Source organism: Phascolarctos cinereus, unplaced genomic scaffold (assembly GCF_003287225.1).
Source record: "Phascolarctos cinereus isolate Bilbo 61053 unplaced genomic scaffold, phaCin_HiC Scaffold_5;HRSCAF=322, whole genome shotgun sequence".
Taxonomy (NCBI): domain Eukaryota; kingdom Metazoa; phylum Chordata; class Mammalia; order Diprotodontia; family Phascolarctidae; genus Phascolarctos; species Phascolarctos cinereus.
In genome coordinates, this window is record NW_027555958.1 from 170,908,291 (window position 1) to 170,933,988 (window position 25,698).

The window sequence follows — 25,698 nt, forward strand, 5'->3', positions numbered from 1 at the left end:
ATCCTGTTTGCCTCAGTTACCTATTTGTAAAATGAGCAGAAAAGGAAATGGCAAACCATTCCAGTGTCTTTGCCAAGAAAATCCCAAATGGGGTCATGACTGAAATGACTGAACAACAAAGAAGTTAACAATTTAGCTCAAGAGCCTTAAATAAGATTAAAACAATAATTACATTAGTCATTTATTTCATGATAGCTTTAGCACTTTTTTTGGAAAAACTGGTCATTTTTTTCATTTGCCTTAACAATGAGATCAATTCTCTCCTTCTTTCTTAGGAAGGCATTACTGCTATACCTGATTACCTTCCTCCCCTTTGTGAAAAACTAAAAACTGAATTAACACTCAACCACCTCTTCCCACAAAGAATTGTTTAGCCACTTATCTTGTCCCTTCCTTCCAATGACAAAATCTCTCCAATGTCTCTTGGGGATAGGAATATACACAGAGAGTGTTTTAGTATATTCATCTAATGATCACAGAGTAGTAATCCTATAACAAAAAAAAAAATAAGACAAGCAAAAATTATGTGATATTCTCAAATTTATTTAGAAAGTTATTATAAAAGTTGGAGAAAGAAATTAATGATTCTGTCTCCCAAAATAAGCCATTTTTTTAAATTTGTGAAACTTTGGTTCTATAATTTTGATACGGAAATGTTGAAAATGTAGTGCACCTCAACAATATTAGGTAAATATTAGTATGCATGTGAAATTAAAATGCAAATTATTAAGCATATTAATAAATTAGGCACATATCACTTTTGATTGAACCTAGCTAACATATTTATTCTATGTATTTAAGTGACATCCAATTTTCATGATGCTGAGAAGACGTGTCATCAGATAAAAGGATTTAGCCCCTTCAGCAAGCAACAACCTTTCATCAGATTTTTGCACATATAAATATTATGACTCTTTTATTGGCATCATTCAGGCACAGACTATGCTGCCAGTCAGAGCAAATTTCCCACATCTGTCCACAGGGTCAAGGTGTAAAGAAAGACAAGAATGTTAGAGATGATAGTTCCTATAGCCATTTATTTGCTGGTATTTCTCTCAGGGTGGCAAACAGGAAACATATCAGACTTCCCAGGGACTGAAAATAGCTCCTCAGCTGGGTCATGGTGAGCTTAAATGGGAAAAATGAACACATTTTGGCTGCTACTGTGATTTGTACTGGAGAGATGCAGACGGAACAGCAAGGATTGTGTGGATGATATGATCACTTACACATCACAATTAAATGGCTAATTCATGTGACAATAAAAACTTGAGCATCTGTGCATCATGAATTGAGGAAGTCACCACAATCCATGATCATCTATGAGATAAAAATTGGAGGGGAAAGTAGAAGGGAATTTTTTTTAAGGCAACATCAACGTGGACTAAGGAGTTTCCTTATATTAAGCGAACATCAAATTTGACAAGAGCTGAGGGCCAGGATATTCAGGCTGTCCAGGGAACATCAAGAATGGCATTTTTATTTGTTGAAGATTATGAATTGTTGAATCACTGCAGCAGTTGTGAATGATTTATGGAATGTTATGATCCTGCCTAGTGCACCAAAGCTATCAACAGTAGTAGCAATTATAGTGATGCTGTGCTATTTTTAACTACTATTGTTACACAGAAACCACATACTTCTTATGTGAAATATGAACTAAACTGTTGTAGAGCAGGCGACAGTAAAATGGCTACCTAATAGAAAATAACATTAAAAATATTTGCATTCATATTCAGGGCATGTTTATACATTCAAAGTCAGTCAGTGCCAAAGGTTATAGATTATACTAAATGGTAAAGCCAAAAGAGCTCTTAAAGATCACTGAGTACAATGATGGACCATGTTACCCATCACCTAACAGAAATGGAGGGCTCAGGTAGCAGATTGAAATACACATTTTAAGATAAGTATATTTTATTTTGTTGGGTTTTTTCCCCCTCCTAAATATGTTTTTTAAGCTAGGAGGCACAGTGGATGGAGCACTGAATCTAAAGTCAGGAAGACCTAAGTTCAAATCCATCCTCACACACTTATAAGCTTTATGACCCTGAGTAAGTCACTTAACCTCTGATTGCCTCAGTTTCCTCCTCTGTAAAATAAGTATAATAATAGTATCTACCTCTAAGGGTTGTTGTGAGGATAAATGAGATAATATTTAAAAGCATTTTTTAAAACTTAATATGCTACATAAGTGCTGACGATGAGCTATTATTATTTCTTTTTAAATTGACTTTATTTTGAATTTATAGAATAAAACAAGCATTTCTATAACATAGTTTAATTTTTAAAAAAGACGATTGCAGGTAAAACCGCAAATTTAGTATTTACAACTTGCTATTCCTTTAAGTATACAACACTTATCACATAAATTTCTTTTTTTTTACCTATTTTTTCCCCCCTCTACCCTTGCCCTAGAATTGGATACCATTAGACACAGACAGTTATCTACGTAAAATTATTCTATACACACTTTTATTTATCAGTTCTTTCTCTGGATTCAGATAACATCTTTCTTCATATGTTCTTTATAGTTAATTTGGTTATTTATAGTAGTCAAAATTACTTATTTGCTCAGTCATTCTTAAAACAATATTGCTGTTACTTCAAGGGAGGATTCTTTTTCTTTCTTGTTTTCTTTCTTTCTTTCTTTTTTTAAAAAATAGGAGGTACAATCCAGTGGAGGCCAAAAAAAAAAAAAAGAAAAGGTTATTATAGCTTTTTGTAATTCACAAAAGAGAATATTAGATTCAGAAGAAATAGACAAGCAGGACTGCTTTGAAACTAGCATGTTGAATTTACTATTTTCTTTTTTCATAAATGTAAGTACATATGTAATTGAGATTCATGGTCTCATGTGAAATCTTCTTTTAAAGTTTTTCTGTGTATGGAAATACTTATATTTGATTATCAAGTACAGAATAATAATTTTGGGGGCTTTCTAATGGGATAAGCAATTATTAAGCACCCACTATGTGCCAGGCACTGTGCTAAGCACTATCTCATTTGCTCTTCACAACAACCCTGTGAAATAGATGCTATTATACTCATTTTTTACCATTTACATTCTACGGTTGAGGAAAGTGAGGTTAAATGATTTGCCCAGTGTCACACAGTTAGTAAATATCAGAGGCCACATTTGAACTCAGGTCTTTCTGATTTCAGGCCCAGTGCTATATCCACTGTACCATCTACCTGCCCCATTAATGGCCACACTTCATAGGCCTATGTCTGAAGGCTTTCCGCATTGGTAGGCCCTTCCAGAGCATACATTCCACTGACATACTATTTGAGAACCCAAGATTGCCTTCTGATCAATAAGAAATCAGATTAGAAGAAAAATAGGAATAACTCACATTTACGTAGAATTTTAATTTTTACATAATACTTTCCTCAGAACAATGTAATATGGGTGGTGCAAATATTATTATTGTTATTATCATCATCTTGAGGTTTTTAGATATTTTTAAGAGTATTTTTCTCCAATTACATGTCAAGGAAATTTTTAGCATTCGTTTTTACAAGATTTTGAGTTGCAAATGTTTCTCCCTCCTTTCCCTCCATTCTTCCTAAAATGGTAGACAATTTGATGTAGGTTATACATGTGCTATCATGTAAAACATATTTCCATATTAGTCACAGTTGTGAATGAAGAAACAGATTTAAAAAAAAACATGAGAAAGAATAAAATGAATGGGAAAAAAAAGCTTCAACCTGCATTCAGAGTCCATCAATTCTTTGTCTGGATATGAATAGCATTTTACTTCATGAGTCCTTTGTACTTGTCTTGGATTATTGTGTTGCTAGGAAGAGCTGAATCATTCATGGTTGATCATCACACAATGTTGCTGATGTCATATACAATGTTTTCTGGGTTCTGTTCATTTCACCTTGCATCAGTTCATACAAGTCTTTCCAGGATTTTCTGAACTCTGCCTGTTCATCATTTCTTATTGCACAATAGTATTCCATTACATTCATATACCATAGCTTGTTCAGCCATTCCCCAATTGATGGACATCCCCTCAGTTTCCAATATTTTACCACCATGAAAAGGACTGCTATAAATATTTTTGCACATGTAGATCCTTTTCCCTTTTTATGATCTCTTTGGGATACAGACCTAATAATGGTAATGCTAGATCCAAGGGTACACACAATTTGGTTACCCTTTGGGCATAGTTCAAATTGTTCTCCAGAATGTTTGGATCAGTTCACAACTCCACCAATAGTGCATTAGTGTCCCAATTTTCCCACATCCTCTCCAACATTTATCATTTTCCTTTTTTGTCATGTTAAACAATCTGCTTGGTGTGAGGTGGTACCTCAGAGTTGTTTTAATTTGCATTTCTCTAATCAAAAGTGATTTAGAGCCTACATATAGCTTTGATTTCTTTATCTGAAAACTGCCTGTTCACATCCTTAGACCATGTATCAATTGGAGAATGGCTTGTATTCTTTTAAATTCAAATCCATTATCTATACATTTGATAAATGAAACCTTTATCAGAGACATTTGCTATAAAGATTGTTTCCCAGCTTTCTGCTTTTCTTCTAAGCTTAGTTGCATTGCTTTTGCTTGAGCAAAATCTTTTTAATATATTAGAAATTATTTATTCTACATTTCAAAATGTTCTCTATCTCTTGTTCGATCATGAACTATAAATCATAATTTACTTAACTTCACCTTTAAGAATTTGGATGCTATACCACTTGGTGCATATATGTTTACTATTGGTATTGCTTCATTGTCTGTGGTACCTTTTAGCAATTAGGTCTATTTTTGCTTTTCCTTTGTCTGAGATCAGGATTGCTATCAATGCTTTTTTTTTACTTTAACTGAAGCATAATAGATTCTGCTTCAGCCCCTTACCTTCATTCTATGTGTATCTCTCTGCTTTTTTTAAGTCTGTTTTTTAAAAGCAATGTAATGTAGAATTCTAGTTTTTGATTCAGTCTGGTATCTGCTTCTGTTCATGGGAGAGTTCATTCCATTCACATTCACAGTTATGATTACTAACTCTTTATTTCCCACCATCCTATATTTGTTCCTGTTTGTCCTCTCTTTCTTTTCACCCTTTCCCTTCTCAACAGTATTTTGCTTTTGTCTATCACCTCCCCTGATTTGCCTTTGTCATCCCCCCCCTGCCTTTTACTTAATCTCTTCTCCTCCTACTTTCCTGTCAGGTAAGCTATATTTCTATATTCAACTGACTGTGTATATTATTCCCTCTTTCAGCCAATACTGATGAGAGTAAGGTTCAAATGATGCCCATCACTCACTCTCCCATCTTTCATTCCACTGTAATAGGTTTCTTGCACCTCTTCATGTGAAGTACTTTACTGTACTCTACCTCTCCCTTTCTTCTGCACCCAGTGTACTCATCTTTCATATCCCTTAATTTTTTTGTCTTTCTCTCAAATTCACCATATATCTATACCCTCTCTCTCTCTCTCTCTCTCTCTCTCTCTCTCTCTCTCTCTCTCTCTCTCTCTCTCTTCATATATATATATATATATATATATATATATATATATATATATATATATATATATATATATATATATATATATATATATATATATATATATATATACCTCCTATCTGTACTATTAGTGGTACAATTTTTAATAATTACAACTATCATCTTCCCACATAGGGATGTAAATAGCTCAGCTCCATTGAATCCCTTATGTTTTCTTTTCCCTTTTTTGGCTTCTCTAGGGTCTTGATATTGGAGATTAATTTTTTTGTTCAATTCTGGTCTTCTTATGAAAGCATGAAATCCTTCTATTTCATCGAATGACCATTTTTCCCCTTGAAGTATTATGCTTAATTTCTCCAGGTAGATAATTCTTGGTTGTAGTCCTAGCTCCTTTGCCTTCTGGAATATGATGTTTCATGACCTCCAATAATTTAATGTTGCAGCTGCTAAGTCCTGTGTAATCTTGCTTGTGTTTCCCCAGTGTTTGAATTGTTTCTTTCTGGCCACTTGCAGTATTTTTTTCCTTGACCTGATAGTTCTATAGTTTGTCTATCATGTGCTCGTAATTTTTATTTGGAATCTCCTTCTTGAGATCCATAGATTCTTTCAATGCCTATTTTGCCCTCTAGTTCTAGGACATCAGGGCAGTTTTCCTTGGTAATTTCTTGAAAAATGCTGGCTTTAATGTAGTCTAATGATTCTGACACTGTCTCTCCTGTATCTATTTTCCAGGTCAGTTTTTTTCCTCATAAGGTATTTCACATTTTCTTCTATTTTTTCATTCTTTTGAATTCATTTGATTGATTCTTGGTTTCTCATATACTCATTAACTTCTATTTTTCCAATTTAACTTTTAAGGAGTTGTTTTCCTCAGTTAGCTTTTATACTTCTTTTTTCTTTGAACAATTGTACTTTTTAAGGAGCTGTTTCCTTCAGTGGATTTTTTGTAAATTCTTTTCTATTTGGCCAATTCTACTTTTTGAGCAGTCATTTTCTTTTTCCAAGCTGTTGATTCTTTTTTATAATTCCCTTGTATCACTCTCATTTCTTTTCCCAATTTTTCTTCTACCTCTCTCGCATAATTTTAAGCCCCTTTTTGAGCTCCTCCATGAGATCTTTCTGGGCTCGAAAACAGTTTCCATTTTATTTTGGGGTTTTGCTTATAGGTTTTTTGACATTATTTTCCTTTTCTGAGTTTGTGTCTTGCTCTTCCCTGTCACCATAATAACTTCCATGGTCAGATGCTTTTTGTTGTTGGTTTTTGCTCATCTTTTTCAGCCTTTTTCTTTCTTTTAAATTTGAGCTCTGCTCCTGGGGTGGAAAGGTCACTGTCTGAGGCTGGCTGTTTACCTGGCACTGCACTGATGTTGCCCTGAGGCCCATGAGTGATCCTCGTGTATGATGCTATGTTGAGGGAGTGGGGTGGGGGTGGCTGCTGCTGCTGGAGACTGTTAGGGGTATGGCAGCTTAACTGGTACTGAGATAGGGTTCTAAGGCTGGTGTCTGGCATGTGCTGAGGTGGATGAGGTGTTTCTGCATTTCCCTGGAGCTGTGTAGAAGCACGTGGCAGTCTGGCCACTAGAGGCTGCCTATTTGACCACGGTTATGCTGAAGCAGATGGTTCTTGGAACTAGAGTCTGCCCATCCCTCTGGCTATGCTAGGGCATGGCAGGGAGATATAAGTTAGGGCTGGTTGGCATTTGCCTGCTCCACCACACTAAGGCTCAGTATCTCCTGACAGTTTACTGAAATGGGGCTTACTGTTGACTTTCTGGGATGCTTTCTGTCCAGGACTGAGTTTCCTTTTTACTGGAGGGAAACAGACCTGTCTTGCCAATCTTCCAAATTTCCTGAGCTAAAAGATTGTTTCACCCCATCTTTTTGCTGTTGCATGAACAAGATATTCCATCTCAGCTCTAATCATTATCTCTGTCTGTTCCCCAAGGCTAGAATACTCTCCCTCTTCCATTCTTGACTACTAACCTCCCTGGCATCAGGGTCCCAATTAAAATCCTACCTCTTCCTAACCCCTCTTAATTCCAGTGCCTTCCATCTTTTGTGGTTCTAACCTCACCCCCTCATATATCCTGTATATAGCTTGTTTTGTATGTATTTATTTGCATATTGTTTCTTCCATTAGGTTGTAAGATCCTTGAGGGTAGGGACTGCCTTTTGGTCCTTTGTGTATTCTCAGTGCTTACCATGATGTCTGGCATTTAGTAGGCACTAAATAAATGTTTATAAATTGATTAATTGATTGATATAGACCTTGCCTTAAAGACCTACCTAGTGAAAAAATAAGTATTACATATAGGTATGTTTACCTAAAGGGAAAATACAATCAGGTTTAGACAATACAGTCAAAAGTTGAAATAATTATTGAGGAATCAGTGAAATTGGTCAATATACAAAATATCTGAATATGGGAATCTGATCCAAAGTCATAACCTTTTGAATCTTTTTGTCATTACCAAGAGCAAGAAAAGTCTGGACTTTGTTAATATTTCTCTTTGCAAACAGCTTTGTAGCTTCAATCCAATGCAATGCAAAAATAAAAATAAAAAGGATTAATCATATAGCTACATACTGTGCTAAATGCTGGGGGCATAAAGACAAAAAAGAAAAAGAAAAGAAACAACGTCTGCCAACAATAGGCTTACATTCTCATGGGGACAGAGGGGGAGTAGATACAGATGTCAAAATTTTAACTATAGATACTAAATACAAAGCAATTTTATTATGTATGCAAACAGCCTTTCTGCCTTTGACCTCCTCAGAATACATATCTGGCAGTGAGATCTCTGGATCAAAGAGCATGAACAGATTGCTAACTTTTGCTGCTTAATTCTAAATGCTTTTCCACACAGGTTGGACCAATTTAGAGCCCCATTGACACTGTTTTATTGTGGCTATCTTTCCACAGCACCTCCAACATGATTTCCATCTTTTGCCATCTTTGCCAATTTGAAGGATGTGAGGTGAAACCTCATAGTTGTTTTGACTTGCATTTCTTTCATTATTAGCTATTTGGAACAATCTGACATAGGTCTGTTGTTAAGCTATAATTTTTCCTTTGGAAAATATTCAGACTTTAAGTTAAGATGGAAACTTGAAAGATACTAGAGGAACCCTGAACTCCCACAAACACCCTAACAAAGCTCTAAAAAGGCACCATATGGAACAATGATCAAGAAGAGCAAAAGAGGCACACTGGTAGATTCTTCCATCCAATTCAGAGCTGCATAAAAAGCTCAGAGAAGGGAGCTTCAGGGGAAACAATCAATCTATCAGTTTATCTAAAAGTATTTATTAATTGCCTATTCTGGGCCAGGCATAGGAGATACATATACAGTGAATGAAATTTTCCTATTCACAATAAATTTACATTCTACTGAGGACAATGAGGTTACATTTTGCTAAGGATTTGGCAGGTGAGCCTGTCTTCAGTACCCAGTTGGAATGCAATGTTGGGACAAAGCAAATCACTCATAAGTCATTGAATAATTGGCTGAAGACATTTTATTTAGTCCTAACCTACCAATGATAGGATATGAAATAAGGACACAGTGGCAGTTAGCTTCTACAGATGAGGCTCCCCTCCTGTCTATATAAAAACTAGTTTGGTCAGCAGGGCAGAGTGTGATGACTCATGATCTTCAGACATTCATCAAGTTGGAGAGGCCTGAACTCTACAACAGTGGTACTTTTTAATACCTTAGGGCTCTGGGAAGCATAGTAGTACAGCCAGAGGCTACCAGGAACCTCTATCTAGAGAGTCAGGAGCCAATTAAGTCCTTTTCTCACCTTTTTGAGACAGTTAATCCATGTTAGTAGGGAGAAAAGGGATTAGGTATGGTAATCCCTGGTAGATAAGGAATGAAAATTTATGTACACACACACACATACACACACACACACACAGAATAGCTAAATGCAAGGTAAATTGGGAGGAAGAACATTACCATTTGGGAGGATCAAGAAAGGCTTTATGAAGATGTTTCTTCAGTTTTGTCTTAAAGAAGAGGACTCTATGAGGTGGAAGTAAGAAGAGAGTGCATTCTAGATATGCACAATGGCCATTGCAAAGCCAATCTCTACAGAGACTGCAGATGATCTTCCATGAGTGAGGGAAATAAAGAAGGCCAGTTTGTCTGGATCAGAGAGTGTTGAAGGGTAATAATGTCCAATGTGCCTGGAAAGATAAATTGAGGCCAGGTTGCAAAAGGCTTTAATAGCTAAACAGAGGAGTTTCAGTTTTATCTCAAAGGAAATGGAAGACGATAGGAAATGCTTGAATAGGAGAGGTCAAGTAAATGCTTAAGGAAAATTACTTTGGCAACAGTATTTAGAATGGACTGGAGTAGTGAGAGACCAATTAGAAGGTTGATGCAATAATTTGGCAAGAGGTGATGAAGGCCTGAGCTAAGGTAGTGGCTGGGTGAATAGAGAGGAATTTGATGACAGAAATGTTATTAAGATATAAAAGGCAAAATCTGGCAACTGATTGGATGTATAGAACAAGAAAAAGTGAAGAGCCTAGTTTAAAGAGACGGGGGAAAAAGATAAGGAAAAGAATAAACTGTGAAAGAAATGAAGGGAAAGAAATTTACTGTTTCTCCTAATTGTAGTATGCTAGAATTGTATACAAAAATGAAAGAGGGGTGAGAGAGCAAGTATTTCATGATCTTCACTCTTCTGTAAATTGGGCAAAGGATTCAGCAAAATCTGAGTTCAAATCTGGCTTCAGACATTTATTAGTTGTGTGATATTAGCTTAGGCAAGTCACTTCACTTCTGTTTGCCTCAACTGAAGAAATGGAAACAATGATAGCACCTAACTTCAGGATTGTTGTGAAGATGAAATAAAATGATATCTGTAAAGTGTTTCACACAGTACCTGGTAAATAGTAAGTGCCATATAAATACTAGTTGTTGCTATTATTATTTAAAAGAAGGGAGAACATATACATGTGTACACACAAAGTTTGTAATATATATCCAATAAATTTAACAGGGAAAAAATGAGGACATTCAGAGAGTAGAGTGAGTTTAAAGGACAAGGGTTAAATGAGAAATGAGTAGTCACAAGAAAATTAAATTCCAACTTCAGAGAGTAGAACATAAAGGAAAATTAAAGAAAAAGATAGAAAATATTAAAACGTGACTGAGGTCTAGGGTGGGTGTAGAGAAAGAAGAAAGGATGATAAGAGAACCCTCTAATTAGAGATTACTAATATTGATCACATTGAAGGGTGTGGGCAGAAAAAGAAAAATGATATAAAAATATGATGGATAAATAAATACAATTAACAGTTATAATTAGTCAATAAACATTTACTAAATGCCTACCATGTGCCATGCACTGTGCTAAACACTGGGGTACAAAGAAAGGCAAAACACAGTCCCTGTGCTCAAGGAGCTCATAGTCCAATGAGAGAGACAACATGCCAACAATTATGTCCAAATTATGTACAATTATGTATTAAATTATCTACATAGAATAAATTGAAAAGGATCAAGAATAGAAATGAACTTACTAGAGGACAGGAGAATGTATTAGAAAGCAGAATGTGACTATACACACACACACACACACACACACACACACACACACACACTTGAAATATCAAGATTCACACAGAATTCAAATAAAGTGTTAGAGTAGGATTTATTATGCATTATGAATTCAGAATTAAAAGAGGTGACAATTGCAAGAAAAGCAACAGCAAAAATGGACAAAGTTGGAAGAAATAAGGAGAGAGAGTAGATGAGATATAAAGGAATGATAGATAAAGTAATATTAATTCTATATACACATATACATATATGTATATCTGCACTAAACAACATAACATCTGAATACTTAAAGAAAATGTAAGTGGGTTACAGGGAGAAATAGAAAAACTAATATAGTTGGAGACTTTAACTGCCCCCATTCAGAACCAGGTAAATCTAACAAAATGATAACCAAGAAATAAAGTATTCAGCTATAAAGAATTTAATAAAATTAGAATAATATATCTAATTCATTTCACATATAACTAAAGAATAAAATATTAGTAAAGAGACTACAGCAACATGTAGTTTCGATTAATATGAGAAATGCTGGGTTGATTCAATATTGTGAAAACTATAATCCTAATAAGCCATATTATCAATAGCAACAACACTCATGTACATTAAAAACATTAAAAATCATAGTTATAAGTAGATTGCCTTTATATAGTATTGTCATATAAAATTATTCTTGGTAGTTAGATAATTATGGCACTGAATCAGGAAATTTATTTTATGAATTTTAGTTATTTTAAAATGAAATTTTTTTATCATTTTCCCCTTGTTTTACTTATTGCTATAAAGAAACATGGGTGACTTTCTGGATTTGTTTTATATCTATTGATTTTGTCTTCACTTTTCTGATATTTATGCCTTTCATTTTTGGTTCTCTTGTCTTACTACTATCACTTTTTCTGAAACTATTTCAAATAAGAGCAAGGAAAGGAAGAATCCCAGGTAATTACTATTTCTGCCACTTCTCCATTACCAATAATTGCAATTTTGATTATAAATATCTATATTTATAATGCAAAAAATGTAAAAAGGCCCTTTCCATGTCAATGGTTTTTAAGGTTCTTTATTATTTAAAAAGTGCTATATTTTGTCAATGGTATTGAATGAGCAAAGTAATTTAAGTATTATTGTCCTTTTTACTGTATTGTCTTGGACTACTCATGAGCAATTGACATCTTTATTTAGGTCTGTCTTTTTTCAATAAAGAGTGTTTTGTAGTTCATAAAATTTTGCATACATGCAGTTCTTTTATATATATATATAGGTAAATAGATTCTCAAATATTTTATTCATTTTGTTCTAATTTTAAATGGAATTTCTCATTCTAACCCTTTCCTGCTTGGTTTTCTTGGTAATAATATAGAAATCTTGATGATGACTGTTTTATATCCTGCTACTTCACAGAAGTTACAATTGTTTAAAACAAGTTTAGCTGATTCTCTTGCATTCTTTAAGTAAATCATATTATCTACAAAAAGGAATGTGGTAATTTTATTTTCTCTTTTCCTATGTTTATTCTCATAATTTCTTTTTCTAGTATTAGTGCAATAGTTAGAATTTCTAACACTGTATCAAATACTAGTGATGATACTATACATTCTTGTTTGGCCCTTCATCTTAGTAGAAAAAATTCTACCCTATTCCCATTATATGTAATTCCAGCCCTGGGTTTTAGATAGATACTATTTACCATTTTACAGAAATATCCATTGTTTCCTGTGTTTTCTAGCATTTAAAATGGACAAAAAGAGGTATTTTATGTTGTCAAAATATTTTCCTGTACTTCTTGATCTGATCATATGATTTTTGCTATTTTTATTAATAATATCATCTATTTGAGTCATTATAGTTTTCCTAATATAGAATCAACCCTGCATTACTGCTATAAATCAAAACTGGTCATAGTGTATAGTCTTTTAAATATGTTTCTATAGACTCTATACCCTGGTGATGATAAGTGGTATCATGTCCCACTAACCCAAATGTTTTTGCGAAATTAAGTGTTTTACAGTGTTTTCCTGCTACACGCTAACTATGGCATGGACTCCAGGTATTCCAGTGGGAAATCCTCAGCAAGGACCGCGTACTGATTCCATCTACGTTGGTGAAAACAACACCCAGATCATGAATTGGTCATACCCATTCAACGTAGAAGTTTGGGACACCCCTCTATTTCCCCTAATGAGAGTCAATTTAACTAGTTTTAATCTAACTGTAACTGCAGCAAACGGTACCAATATATCCTGTACCCTTACAAGTTGGCCACCTAGTCCATATTTTCCTAAAAGGTTAAGATCTGTAACATATAATTGGACACAAGTAAACTCCACCTACACTGTCTCACTATCACAAGCGGACGACAGAAAATATTTTTATTGTCGTAACACCTCCAATGGACTGTATGAAGAATATCTAAACCAATTAGTATGGGTTGTACCTGTGACTCCGAAACCTCCTGGAATAATTCGTGTCCCCGCTCATGTACTAACACCTTTATCTTGCAACACAAAATAGTGTTTCATTATAATGTAACTTTTCCCTCTTTAGAAAGTTGTGTCAGGAAAAAAAGAGCTTGGTATGATACATTACTTGGTGGTGCAGGAACTGGTTTGGGTATAGTTAATTCTATAGACCTTGAGACCTTGGCTAGCAGACTGCGCAGTGCTGGACAAGATGTTTCTCAAGCTTTGACTGTGAATGCCCAATGGTTACCCACAACGATCCTGCCACACCAAAATACATTACAATATCAAGGCCAATTTTTACAAGTCTTTAATAATAGCATCCTCGTTAATTTACACCTTATGAAAAACATTAGTGTTTTATTTAATTGGACTAAATGTTCCTTGCAAAACTTATATACCCTCATACAGAAGGAAAATGCCCAAAGATTACTACAGGAAGGTAACTCTCACATATGGAACGATATACTTGACTTGTCAGATGTATGGAAAAAGCAAAAACCTGAGAATGCTAGATGCACTCCACTTTGGTGCGCTGGAACTATTATACTCTACCAAGTTAAACTTGGACTGTTATGTGCCAATTTCATGTAATACCTTTTGTCTTACATAAATACTTTGCTTTACCTCATATCTATGGAAACTATATAGATTGGTATAATGTAACTCATACTCTGTCTGATTGTGTTGTAACTAATGGAGGGATTGTTTGTGGGATGATGACTCGGCAGATGGAACCCTGCCTTCTCTCACATTCATCCAATTTGTGTGATCTAACTTTATACCCAGTGAGTAACTTTTCTATGATATATGAAGTATCTACTCAATATGTTTGTATAGCCTCTAATAATCACTCTGACCTTCTATCTGTAGATATTACTACTGTTCCATTTTCTGGTTGCTTATCCAATGTATCTTTCCTACGCTGGCAAGGAAATGATTTTTACTTTCCACCAGACACTAACCTAGTTAAAAATTTTGCTTGGGTACCCCAATCTTTGCCTCTACCTCATGTGTCTCTATCTCTATATCCCCTTATGAACATCTTGAATCAGTCGACTGAAATCAAAAAGTTATTAGAGTCCAACCAACGCGCGTTAAATGAACATCGAATACAGACTCTTATAGCCGCAGGAAGACTAGTCGAAGCTTCTCATTTAGTGATCTCAGATACTAATCATCATTGGTATGATTTTCTTTTTAAATCTCCTACTGCTACTATGTATTTTAATTCCTTAGCTACCCCCATACTACTACTTGCTTTGTTCTTTTTATGTCTTTGTATATGCAATTGTTATATGTATACCAAAATACGCACTATATACACTCATGTCACACCTTTGCCCCTCACCTATTATTCTCATGATCTTAAGGCCAAGTGAAATGGAAATTGGAAATTCCCCTTTAAATTAATAAGATCACTCAAATAAATAGGTTCAGTTCAAATCTCGGTCATGACCGTTCCATATCTCCTGAGTGTTCTTGGCCTAGCATTCCAGGAACTAGCCATTCCTAGGTCACGTTGACATGGAGGGTTGGCTCCTCTCCTTGTGAGACGTGATGTTATTAAAAAACAAAATACCAAGCCTCAGGCGGATGGGAGCGTGGCTAAGGTCAGATGTGTATTGAACAAACCATGAATAGCGCATGCATCAAAAAGGGCTTCTTGGCCCCAAGCCTTCTTTGTTTAGAACAATATAAAAACACTGCGTCCTGTAAGCCCGCTGAGCCTCACCCGCGGGAAGGACGCTTCGCCCGGGAAAATCTTTACACAATTCAAGTTTGTACAGGCTGCAACGGGGCTCCCAGCCGTTGATTGACTTTGGAGGTTCCCTTGAATTGGTGATGTATTCTCTTCCATTACCGACTCTCTTGATCGGTGCTATGTTATTGATTGTTCTTATTATTTATGCTTTCTATGCAAATTCAAACTATCTGTGCCTTGCTTCTTCTAAATAAACTATCTATTTCTTATTATTTTTTGGTGCATTGGAGAGTGTCATTTATAGGAGCGAATCCGAACCTCACTAAATCCTATTAATACAACTCTTTGCTAAAATTTTATATACAAATTTATTGTAAATGTTTATTATTTATATTAGCTTACATGTTTTACTATTTGTTTTGCTTCTCCCTGGTTGAGGTATAAAGTAAATATAAATAGATAGGTAGATAGGTAGATAGATAAATAGATAGGTATAGATATAGATGTATGTATGTATATGCATATAATAGATTCAGTAGGACACTTTACTTCTCTATCTTTGTAAACTATTTATATATTATTGGAATTAGTTGTTCTTTGAATATAGATTTCATTAGTTAATCCTTATGGTACCAGTTTTTTACCCCATTTGGCAAGAAGGAAGAGAAAGAGAAGGAAAAGACAAAATGACCTTCATCAACTCCATTTCTCCCTGGGCACTAACTTTTGGCTATGACACATCCCATTTACCAGCTCTCTCTTTTAATTTTGTTTAAACATGTTGAAATAGACTTTGGCTCAAGATTGTAATGTTTAGTACATATATAGCTCTGCACACTAGTTATCATTCTTGTCTTTTTTATCTATATTTTCTTAGCATGGTGCTGTTTATGGTAGAGTTTGGGTTTCAAACCAGTTTATGGTAGAGTTTGGGTTTCAAACCAATCATTTCAACTGCTTTCCTTGAGCATTCATAAGCCTCTTGACTCCCCCTCTTTTTCTTTTTCTCACAGTAATCTAACCAGTTGCTATTCCATTTATTATATAAATCTACGTATTTATTCTATGAAACAATGTTTGGAAAACCCAAGGAAGTTACCAAATTTCAGGATCGACCCCTCAGTTTTCATATGAATCACCAGGAACCAAGTACACATTACTCATGTAGTTTATTTTGTTGTACTCTGATTAAAACCTATCTTATGATAAGCTGCTCTCTTTCTGTTGAATTTTCTGTGCCATCTTTATATTCAATTAAAGATACTTGTCTTTTCCTAAACTGTATTTCCTTGACATCTAATGTATCCATAGAAAGCTGGACTTGGCAACAAGTGAACTCAGGTTCTTATCCTACTTCGGATATTTACTAGCTGTGTAAGCATATCACTTAACTTCTTGGATCCTCAGTTTTCTTATCTGTGAATGGATATACAAACAACTTGTCAAGTCTGCTCCATACATATGAAACTTAAATATTATGATGTATTCAAAATACTTTGCAAATCTTAAAATAGGCAAGGCAAGTTGTTACAGTTTTCATTATTCCTACAGTATTTAATAATCAAGTAGAATCCATACTATTTATGTGACTTTCCTCTGGTCCCTTAAGCTATGTGTGACATGTCTCCTCATCTATAAATTGAATGGATTGAACTAGATGACTGCTGAGATCACTTCCAGCACTACAATTATTATCCAATGTGCTGAATTTCAGATATTGTTGATGACTATTACAAGCTTAGCAGGGTAGTTAGGGAAGCTTTAGTTTGTTCATAGTATCTACTACATGATAATATGTTCATAGCATATTTTTATTACCTAATGGTGAGGATATGAATTTTAAAATATTCAGATTATTACTAGTGAAATTACTTCTACTTATATTTAGTGTCTTTCACCAAAACCTGTTATGGCCTATTTTCTCCACTATTTGATAAAATAAAAGGAATTGTTGAAGTTTAAAATGAGATTTATAACTTATTTCCTTTAATTTCTACTTGCTAACTAATCTCTATTTCAATTACAGCATGCATTTAAACACAATAATTATTGAGGAGTGGTTAATTATTTCCCATTATGGCAGATTTGAGTATAGAGAATTTGTTCCAAGAAAACCAAAATACTCTATGAGAGTCAATATTTTCCAGAGTTTGAAAGCTTATTTCATCTTTCTGAAATGAATCAGTTTAAAAATATGCTGGTATAAAAGGAAATGCTAATTTATCAAAATTTGTAGCCTAATTTCCTATCTATATCATATGTAATTGTGAGTGATGGATGAACTATGAGAAGAAAAACACTAAATGCAAGTAAAGATATGATCTAATAAAGCATGATTTTATAGCTTTACTTAAATAATATAGGTTTTTTAAATCACAGGAAAAATGCTATTTGTGAACAGCATTCGTGTGATAGGGACAGTTTAAAATACTGTGAAATAACCTCTCTTGACAACTTGCATTCCTATAACTGCTATTTGTTGGGGTAAGGGAAAGTGAAGAGCAAAATTAATGACAATGTATAATACTTTAGATATACAATTAAAGTCTTTCCTTAGTCCAAATTTTATACATGGGATTTGTGTTGCTAAATAATGCATACACTTTGCTAGCAGTTCTGCAATCCAGAGTTTAAAAACAAATGGCAGGTGTGGCGTAATGGGGAGACTGGAGGACTTAAGAGTCAGAAGTCCTGAGTTCACATTCCAGGTCTACTACTTACTCTGTGTGACCTTGAAAATGTCCCTTCCCCCTCTTAAGGTCTTTGTTTCCTCATCTGTAAATAGAGGGGGCTGGACTAAACCCTAATGTCCCTTCCAGATCTTTATCTATGAATCTGGGTAAATTGAAGTAAAGGGGATGCCCAAGAGTAACCATATAGAATAAATGTTAGCTAAAGAAGCTAGCACTGAATTCAGTAAACATTTATTAAGCACCTATCATGGGTAAAGCACTATTAGTACTTGCCAATGGGACTTTGAGAGCTGAATGACGGCACTCAGTACTCAAAAAAAAGGCCATCTGCATTTTAGTAGCTGGGAATGATGCGCTAATATGTGAAATTATAAGGCAATTATCACATTTTCAATTACATACCACATTTGGCAATTAACATTTTGTTAATCATCCAGTTCCCGATTTGATGTGACTTTCTAAAGTAAGTAGCTTACCCTCTACCTCTGTAAAATTACTATTTATCACCAGTGAATACATAATCAGGTTCTAAACTTTGTATTTGCCTTTAGAACTGCCTTGCAGTAATTAATTCACCTCAGGCAAAATTCATTCACATTAGTGTGTCTATGTAGTAGCAGAGGTTAGAAGCCCTAGTTTTCAAGGTTTAGCTGTCTCTACAAATCCTTCTGTTGTGCTAGTATAGGAAAAATAAATGTATTTCAAAAGATAAGCAAAAATATTTTATAACTTTCAAAACTTTGTTTATACCAACATAAATCATTAATATATTGATCCTTTATTAAAATTATTGGGTAATAATGAGACTTTTTTACTTTGTTCCAATGATTGTCATAGAAAAAGTGTTTATTGATTTAAAGAAAAGAGTTTCAATAATACGTTTTTTATATACAGCAAAGAAAACAAAAATAAGTTAAGAGAGGGACAAAAATAGGGCTATTCTGTTAAATCTTGTTAAATTTTATATGATTTTTTTTCTCCAGGAAAAACTGTACATAACAGAAGTCCACAGTTTCATATGCAATCTTCCATTTTGTTCTTTGTATATTGAAATGTCTGTAGATGATTATTAAGTTCATAATAAAATAAGGATTTAAAAAAATAATTCATTGCCTAATGGTCAACTTACTGATAATTAATCTCTTATAGTTTCCTAGACTGATCCTCAGACAAAAGTCACTGTGTCAGAGGGACCATAGTCTTACTATCTTGTAAAACCTTCTAGATAAGCTAATAACTATTTGGGTAAATGAATGATTGTATGCCAGTGTATGTGAGCAGAGAGATAACATCCAGCAAAAAAGACAATTTTACAAATACATTAATCAATCAGCAAACCATGTGCAGAGCTAAACATTGGGGGAGATATGAAGTTCAACTAAGACATGGCCCTCTCTTGGGAAGTCTGGTGAGGGCTTAGACACTAAGGGGTGAGAAGCAGGAAAAAGAGAATAAGAACAAGCTAGCATTTCAAATGGAGGCATCTGACATAATCTGTATTAAGAAACATGCAACAACAACTAAAAGAAAACAGCTCACACATACAGAAGACTAATATTTTCAAAGTTATTTCCTTACAACAACCTTATGATGTATATAATGTAAGTATTATTAGTCCTAGTTTGTAGATGCGGACAATGAGATTCTAAGACCTTTAGTGATTAACCCATGACACTGCAACTAATGAATAGAAGAACTGGGAATTGAAACTAGGTCTCCTGACTCCAAGGCCAGTGTGCTATTAACTATATCATGTTACTTCTCTGGAGCTTAAAAGTTAAAAATCCAGAATTGCAGGAAAATTGAAATTTATTAATTTATTGATGTGCTCCTTACCCTTGGAGTACATTTAACTGATAATGTGTGTGTGTGTGTGTGTGTGTGTGTGTGTGTGTGTGTGTGTGTGAGTTTGCATAGACAGGTCTATAAATTTCACTGGCCTCCCTCTGTTAAGACATTCCATTGGCTTACATACATTAGAGTTGAAAGACAGAAACAGATGTTGATGGGAATAATGCTTAATGATCTGTGACCCTATATACAAAGAATACCAGCATCATAGTCATCTGTTAACCACATACATGCAGCCTGCCAGTGCAATACATCTTATAACCTTCAGATCTATGAACACTGGCTTTTTCCTGGTGAGTTAAAAGGGCTCAGCTGGTAGAAAAAAAATAGTAAACATTTCGGAAAGTCTGACATTCCCTTGCATTTAGGGAAACTGATATGCATCCAACTTGCTCAATGATTTCCTTATTGCCTGCCCAACTAGGAACTTCTCCTTAATTTTCAGAACCTCTGGAGTTCAAAGGAGGGCAATCCAACAGTTGGGTGCCAATCTTTAATGATGCATGGCTGCCTATGTACACAGATATTGAGGTCATCAGCAAATATGTGAAAAGAATCACTAGGCTTTAAAAAAAAATACTGATTTAGAATCTGTAGAAAGCACTCACTTGCTCATGCAATAACAGAACTTACAGAAAGCTGACCAAGTATGACTTTGTCTAGGGGTGAGGAGAGTAAGTACAAGCCATTGCAAAGAGAAACTTGGAAGCTCTGAAAGGAGATTCTTAATTATCATTACTTGGACAGAAATTTTTTCTTTGACACTGAGAGTCACCATGAGGGAAGTGGTTCCAAATTCTTAGGCACCTTGCCATATTATGATTAATTTTACAGGCCATGCATGGATGTTTAGTTAGAGAAGAGAACTGAAAAGATCTTGTACAATCCATCAAAATAGTAGGAATAAACCGTCACTCTCAACCTGAGCCGTGAACATGTTTATTTATGAGCCACTCTGCTGAAATTGGAAGAAAAAAAAAGAAAGAAAAGAAAGTCAAGACGGTCAGGCAAAGGGAAGCAGTTGAAATAGTCTGTATTAAGCAACTGCTAATGGCAAATATGCAACAAAGGAACTGTCTGCGCCCACCTTACAAGTGTTCGAGTAGAATATGGAATGGTCACCTGAATTTCATGTATCCTCTGTTACACAGAGCCAAGCAACCTTTTTAATATTCTGAAATCTAAGAATAAATTGTTCTTTCTCCAGAAAAAAAATTATAATCTATCACAGTGATTTTTAATTAATAACATCTCATGAATTTGGACTAACTAGAGGGCAGGTCAGCCTGAAATAGAGAAAAGTTTAACTATTTCAAAGTAATGAATTAGTGAAAAGTTCAGAATTTTTTTCAGAGACAAGGGGCTTTGCTACACAAGAAAAGGAAACTTGAACCAGGCCACCAAAATTTGGTGAGAAGTTCTTGGGGCCTACTGTCTGGTGGATGATGAAGAAAGATTTGTAAATAATAAAATAAGCTGGTTTTTTTTTTAATTGGTAGAGCAAACACAAGCTTCAACCCTAATCCTCCTTCAAATAATTACAGTCTTAAATGAGAATTGTCCTAGTTAATGAAGTCTTATACTTCTGTGTAAAGGCAACTTGATTTAGTCAAAGTAAAATTATAGACTAACTCAAAAGACAGCTTAATTACCATATTGATTTATTAAGGCAAAAATTAATAAAGATAGGTTGTTTTTCAATGTTACAAAAATTTTCCTTTCTGATACTTGAAATTTTGGGAGGGAGGCAGGTGGCACAGTGAATAGAATGCTATTTCTACAGTCAGGAAGACTCACCTCTGTGAATTCATATCTGGCCTCACGCGCTTATTAGCTGTGTGACCCTGGACAAGTCACTTAACACTGTTTGTCTCAGTTTCTTCATCTGTAAAATGGACTAGTGAAAAAAATGGCAAACCACTCCAGAACCTTTTCCAAGAAAATCCCAAATGGGGTCATGAAGAGCCAAACATGACTGAAACAACTGAACAACAACAACACCTGACAATTTTATCATAGTATTTTTTCTGAGTCAATTCAACCAGCCATCATATAATAGACTCCTACTTCAATATATATGCATGTATTTATTTAATTAATGTTTGAATATAAAGAGATGAGAAGCAGTATGCAATTATGTGCAGATGTCAGACATCAAAATCAAGGAGATCTGGGTTCAAATCGTGTCTCTGACATGCACTGACTGTAACAATGCGCAAGTAATCTAAACCGTCAGCATCTCAGGCAATTTTCTGAGGCTTAAAGACCAATTATTGATCTGTTGCAGCAGAGGGTATTTCCACATGGGAGAGTCCCCACAAGGATAAAATAACAATTTTTAAGAAAAATATAAATGAAGATCAACTCAGTGTGTTTTAGAGATTAGTGTATTGGAAACATTCTATTTTGATTTGTTCTGTCAAGATTTACTATAAGAAAGATTCATCTTTTATATTATTCAAAGGAATTTACTAATTAAGATGACAAAATACATCATTATGTGTTACTCTTTCCTGTTCAGTGATTCCATGGAGTTTTTGGCAGGGGAAAGCAGCACACTAGAAGTCTATACACTTGACTGTTGATACCAATACAAGAGGGGCAGCTAGGTAGTCCAGTGTATAGAGCTTTTGGCAGGAAGCCAGGAAGACTCATTTTTGTGAGTTCAAATCTGGCCTCAGATACTAAGTGACCCTGAGCAAGTCAAGACCCTGTTTGCCTCAGTTTCCTCACCTGTAAAATGAGCTAAAGAAGAAAATGGGAAACTACTCCAGTGTCTTTGCCAAGAAAACTTCAAATGGGATCACAGAAAGTCAAACACAACTGAACAGCAACCAGCATTACAAGCTAGCTATTTTGCTTTGGGCAAGTAGCTATACCTCTGTAGACTTTAGTTTCCTATTCTGTAAAATGAGGGGCTTAAAATAGATCATCCCTGAGGTTGTGTTCCTCTAGCTATGGGGAAGTCTGACAAGGCCATACAGAGTATATAAATACTTTGCATCTCAAAAAAAAAAAGATTATTGTTCAAACTGCACATAAAAAAATTAAAAGCAGATGACTACAAAGAATAAGGAAGTTCTAAAGATTGTCAGATGAATTAGGCAAAAACAGTGAATGATTTTTGTGATTATTAGGCTGGTTATAATCTAATCGTTTCCTTAATGGATTTACTAATAATCTTACAAAAAACACAAATCTATCTAAGAGGAAGTATGTGCTCAGAGTTTGTATGCATATAAACTCATAGGAATTCTCTTCAAATCTTCTTTCAAATCCTATTATCTCTAGCTCCCCTTAAGTTAATATATATACATACATATATAATATATATACACATATACACATATATGTGTGTGTGTGTCTGTGTGTGTATACATGCATATATACATATACATATGTATATACAGATACATATACATACATATAAAATATACAACTTATTTCCAAACTTAAAACTACCATTTAGGATTCCTAAAGGATTTAATTCAAATTTTTTTTTCTATAAAGGTAGAAGTGCTATTTATTCCAAATCCACAACTTCTAGACAATACAGGGGATCATAAAGCTGAGAACAACAATGCTCAGCTAAGCAAAATTAGAAAAGAAAAGAAGAATGTGTTGCAAGTGAAACTAACATTCAAAGGGTACCCAAAAACTTTGGTGACATCTGCAGTCTGCTTATCCCTTCAAGTATTCAGCAGACCTGAATATGACCCTTGAAAGTTAAAGGCTGTCCTTCTGATACAATTCATGTTCACAACTACCTGTCATCTCCTGTTCCCAAAGCCCTTCCATGTGGAAGTTATCTGGGGTCTGTATTTTCAGCCCTCTCTGAGACCACTACACTCAACTGTGTTATTTAGCACCTCAAGCTAGACAAAAACTTGGCACAGAAAAAAGGAGCAGCTAGTGTTTTATTTGCCATTAAATGCAGATGCCTTTTAAACTGTTCACAGTGCATTTTTATTAAGCAAAAGGCATATTATTGGCTTAAGGCCAGTTGGTATAAATATTCCTTGGTCAAGATCTATTGATGTAGAACACACCGAATGGCATTAAAGGAGTAATAAAACTGGACTCAGATGTCAGATTATACCCAACTCAGAAATTAAGTTAGGTTATTTGAAAATTATATTTTGTGTATGAACTAGATATTGTTGGAGGAAAGTACACAAAAATAAATCATATTTGTGGATGGATACAAGCACATGATATATGGGAGAGTGTAGATTTTTTTTTTTTGCCGCTCTCCAATGCTCACAGAATAGTTTCTATAAAGAGCAAATCAATGTTTGGCTCCAGTGAGAGGATATCTTTCCTCTCAAATCTGAAAACATTAAGCAATCGATATCATCTGGATGTCCTTTCTGCCTTCATTTTTCCTAACCATGAGCTGTGAGAGTTCCTAAAAAGCAGAAAAGGATTGAAAGCTCCAGGACTCAAACGGTACAAAAGTGGATCAGCGTGTTAATTTAGCAATTTAATTAATGGTTAGGGACAGTGTGCTATGGGGACTTGTTGCCAGGAAGACCCAGATTCAAATCTTCTCTCTGACACATTCTGTCAAGCAATCAGTCAACAATTATCTGTCTCCAATCTATCTTTCCAGGTTGCTTACACATTATGCTCCCTCACAGACTGAATTCTAGCCAAACTGGGCTACTTCATGTTTATTTCCATATCATCTATACAAGCTTTCCCCATGCCTGAAATATTGTCCCTCCTTAAATCCACTTATTGAAACTCCTAGTTCCTTTCAAAGTTTAGTTCAAGTGCCAATTTGTATACAAGTCCTTTTCTGATTATCTCATTTGTTAGGATTTCCCTTGGTCATTGTTACTCTATATTCACTTTGTATATGTTTTATGTTTGCTTATTTGTATATGTATTGTTCCTCTCCAATAGAGTATAAGTTCCTTCAGGGCAGGGACTACTTAATTTTTTTGTTGTTGTTTTTGTACCCCCACGGGCTAGCAACAAGTGGACATTAAATAATAATGTTCAAAAAATTGTTGAATTGAATACAAATTGTGTGTCCATGGACAAATCATTTACCCTCACTGTAGCTCAGCTAAGTTTCCAAGATCATAATTTGTAGACAAGTGGCATCCAATAGGCACCAATGGAAGAAATTTCCATATCTAAGTTCCTCATGTCTAAGAAATCTCAGGTCAAAGGGGGAAAAAACTCAATGGATAATGTTATCATTTCTTTTAGAAAAATGGAGGTTTTATAAGAATAGGAATGAAGACAGAAAAATAAACTTTAACTGTTTTATAATAGGAAGGAAATGTATATAATTCTGTGAAAATCAGAAAGGAAATCTAATATCTATGAAAGACATAACAGTTCATAATTTCTCTTCATGAATAACCTTATAATTTTTAAATAATTTTTGTTTTATATTTTCAATTTTATATTTTCAAAAATATAATTTTGCATGGGGTTGAGAGGACAAATTTTGACCAAACTCATTATAGATAGCCATACATGAACTTATCTCTAATTAACAATGTATTTAAGCTGTGACACAAATTATGCTAGCAGAGCTACGACATATTTATCACTAAAATGGTTACAAATAAAATATTGTAACTGTAGATATTCACCTTGAGGAACGATATGCCAGAAAATGGGCTTTCATAAAAGCACAGTCTTTGCTTGAAGGAAAAATCATTCTCTGTTTGCATCTTCAATCTACTATCCACCTGGTTCTAAGTTACAAAAACAATCCCATGGATAAGAGGTCTAGGAATCCCCAGAATGAGAGTGATAGCCACATACTAGGATAGTGGTGCCTTTAAGTTTCTGGAGAGGATAGACTATGTCTTTAACCTGGTATGTCCTTGTATCCTTGTATCCCTCACCATATCAAATGAGAAAGTATTTATAAAGGGCTAAGCACAGGGCCTGGTAAATAGCAGACAC

The 25,698-nt window shown here is 34.6% G+C and overlaps 1 long non-coding RNA gene across 1 annotated transcript in view; it reads left to right on the plus strand.

Annotated features, from left to right (window-relative positions):
• The window catches only part of LOC144457565 (uncharacterized), a 589,857-nt gene extending 576,355 nt beyond the window's left edge, over window positions 1-13,502 (plus strand). Inside the window, exon 3 of the long non-coding RNA XR_013486981.1 lies at window positions 13,058-13,502. This is a non-coding gene — a long non-coding RNA (uncharacterized LOC144457565). The remainder of the gene's footprint in view (window positions 1-13,057) is intronic.
• The last annotated feature ends 12,196 nt before the right edge of the window (window positions 13,503-25,698 follow it).